The sequence below is a fragment of the Scyliorhinus canicula genome, chromosome 10 (assembly GCF_902713615.1).
Source record: "Scyliorhinus canicula chromosome 10, sScyCan1.1, whole genome shotgun sequence".
Classification (NCBI taxonomy): Eukaryota; Metazoa; Chordata; class Chondrichthyes; order Carcharhiniformes; family Scyliorhinidae; genus Scyliorhinus; species Scyliorhinus canicula.
Genome location: NC_052155.1, coordinates 42,843,786 through 42,847,217, shown reverse-complemented (window position 1 = coordinate 42,847,217; position 3,432 = coordinate 42,843,786). Strand labels below are relative to the sequence as shown.

Sequence of the window (3,432 nt, the reverse complement as noted above, 5' to 3'; positions counted from 1 at the left end):
GGCTTTTAATGATGCCGAAAGTTGGGGCTCCATAAGTGGCCAGGAAAATCCCCTTCTGCCGGTCTTCGCCTTCTATGCTGTTTGCCTGAAATAAGTATTGCGTTCTTTCGAGAAACTGGGGTTAATCTTCCACACCCACATCATGTCGCTCTCTTTTACCAAATAGTGGCATTTTCAGATTCTCTTTGCCTTTTTCTTACTGGAAAAATGTAACTATGCAAAAGCTGTCCAGAATCCTTTTCATCCCATCCTCGACACCAGTGTGATAATCTGCGAGACACAAGCAGGAAGGCTAATGTCATTTATTTGTAACACAAATGTAAATCCGCTGCCATGGCTTACAACAGTAGAGTCCCGACCCGGGACTACCAAGCACCATCAGCTCCAATTGGGGCCAGCATTTAAAGGCCTCAATTAACAAGTCCGTGCCGGGCTGGCCTCCTCCTGCTACCAGGGAACCTCATACTCCATGAGCCCCACTGGGAGATCTATTATTGGTCTCCCGTGATCCTCATGTGGGTTATGACAGTGTTCATATTATTAGATTAGTATTAGAATTAGAATTAGAACAGTACAGCACAGAACAGGCCCTTCGGCCCTCGAGGTTGCGCCGAGCAATGATCACCCTACTCAAGCCCACGTATCCACCCTATACCAGTAACCCAACAACCCCCATTAACCTTATTTTTTAGGACACTATGGGCAATTTAGCCTGGCCAATCCACCTAACCCGCACATCTTTGGACTGTGGGAGGAAATCGGAGCACCCGGAGGAAACCCACGCACACACGGGGAGGACGTGCAGACTCCACACAGACAGTGACCCAGTCGGGAATCGAACCTGGGACCCTGGAGCTGTGAAGCATTGATGCTAACCACCATGCTACCGTGCTGCCCCCAAACAAATCGTCCACCTGAACATTCTCATATAACAGTGAGGAACCGCCCAACGTGGGGCTCGAACCCACGACCCTGGGATTAAGAGTCCCATGCGCTACCGACTGAGCTAGCCGGGCTGCTTCCCAAAGGCTACAGGCTTGGATGGGTAAAACTGATGCTTTTGTGTTCAAATCACATTATCTCTATCTGAAAATTGGTTTCAGTTTAAAATATCGGAACAGCCTCCACCACTTGTAGCTGGTGGGTTGGTGCTAACACAATTTGCCCACTATATTCTTTGGGTGGTTATTCTCTGTTGGTTGCAATCAGTAAGGATAAACAACAACACGTCCTCCGCGATAGTCCTCATTACCGTGGGCCCGTACTGCATACTTAGCCCCCTACTATACTCCCTATACACACGCAACTGTGTGGCAAAATTTGGCTCCAATTCCATCTACACATTTGCTGATGACACGATCGTAGTGGGTCGGATCTTGAACAATGATGAGAAAGAATACAGGAGAGAGATAGAGAACCTAGTGGAGTGGTGTAACGACAACAATTCTCCCTCAATGTCAGCAAAACTAAACTGGTCATTGACTTCAGGAAGCAAAGTATTGTACACACCCCTGTCTACATCAATGGTGCCGAGGTGGAGATGGTTGACAACTTCAAATTCCTAGGTGTGCACATCACCAACAATTTGCCCTCGTCCACCCACGTCAACGCCATGACCAAGAAAACACAGGGCGGTATTCTCCGCCTCCGCGCCGGGTGGGAGAATTGCAGGGGCGCCGCACGAATCACGCCACGCCGCCCCGACACTTGCACGCGATTCTCCCACCTCCCCCCGAAATCAGCACCGCGCGGATCGCGCCTGGCCGCTCGGACAATCGCGCAAACGGCGATTCTCTGGCCCGGATGGGCCAAGCAGCCGTGTGTAAACGGCCGAGTCCGCCGGCGCCGTCCATACCTGATCGCTGCCGGCGGGTACTCATCGCGAAGGCTTGGGGGGGCGACCTGTGGGGGGGGGGGGGGAGGGGGGTTTCGTTCCCGGGGGGGCCTCCAATGGGGTTTGGCCCGCGATTGGGGCTCACCGATCGGCGGGTTGGCCTCTCCCCCCCAGGCCTACTTCCTTCTGCGGGCGGCCCCAGAACCCCGGTGCCATGTCGGTGAGGGGCCGGAGCGCCTCGCGAGGTAACCGCGCATGAGTTTGTTGGCGCCGGCCCAACTGTGCATGCGCGGGACCCAAGGCGCTGCGTCTTTTACGCGGCGCCGGGTCTCTGATGCCACGCCGAGGCCCCGCCCCCGTCAACCGGGCGACGCCCCTGCTAGCCCCACGGTTTTTACTCCGGTGTCGGCACTTAGACTCCCGTTGGGAGAATCCCGCCCATACTTTTTCAGGAAACAAAGTTAATTCGGCATGGCCGCATTGACTCTTATCAACCTCTATAGATGCACCACAGCCTGGTATGGCAACTGCTCTGCCCAAGTCCGTAAGAAACTACAGAGGCATGAACACAGCCCAGTCCATCACGTGAACCTGCCTCCCATCCATTGACTCTGTCGACACCTCCCGCTGCCTTGGGAAAGTGGGCAGGATGATCAAAGACCCCTCCCACCATGCTTATTTATCTTCCAATTTCTTCCATCGGGCAGGAGTTGCAAACGTCTGAGAATATGCACTAACTGATTCAAAAACAGCTTCTTTCCCACTGTTACCAGACTCCTAAACGACCTTCTTAAATTTCTTCTGTGATTTCTTCACAAATTACCTCTACTGAGTAGTACTACCCTCCTGTATGCTTCACCCAATGCCTGTGTCTATGCATTAACATTGCGTATTTATGTTTGCCCTATATTTTTTTTAATGTATGGAATGATCTGTCTGACCTGTATGCAAAACAATACTTTTCACTGTACCATGTGCCAATAAATCAAATCCAAATCCAATTGCAACCGTAAACACTAGGAATTAAGTACATTCCCGTACCAGCCTCCCCGAACAGGCGGCGGAATGTGGCGACTAGGGGCTTTTCACAGTAACTTAATTGAAGCCTACTTGTGACAATAAGCGATTATTAAAAAAGAAATTAACCACATTCTTGACCATTAGGGTGCCTATTTTGACTCAGTACTAAGACTGTTGCATTTAATTCAGACAAATATGGATTTGAAACCCCTCCAGAGATTTAAATGCACAAACCTAGACTAGCACTCACTGCTGCAGTACTATTTTTAAACCTTTCAGGTGAGCCATTAAAAAAATCAAAGTATTTGAATTGGAGATGAATTCCCCTGGTCCATATTTGTCCCTCAAACAGCAGAAGAAGAGTTGTAGTCATTATCTCATTCCTGTTTCCCTCACGTTCTTGTGTGCAGATTGCTGATTGCTGTTCCTATGATAGAACAATTACTGCAGTTCAAAAGTACCTTATTGGCTGTAAAGTGCTTTGTGATCCTGAAATCGCGAAAGACGCGATGGCCTGGCTTTAAGCAGCACTGGGGCAATGGGTTGGGAGATGGGTCGGCCTGTGAAATGTAGAGGAA

General features: G+C 50.3%; 1 non-coding gene across 1 annotated transcript; it reads right to left on the bottom strand.

The window, feature by feature from the left end:
- Positions 1-943: 943 nt before the first annotated feature.
- Positions 944-1,016, bottom strand: trnak-cuu. The gene has a single exon. It is a non-coding gene; the product is annotated as a tRNA-Lys (tRNA).
- Positions 1,017-3,432: the final 2,416 nt, after the last annotated feature.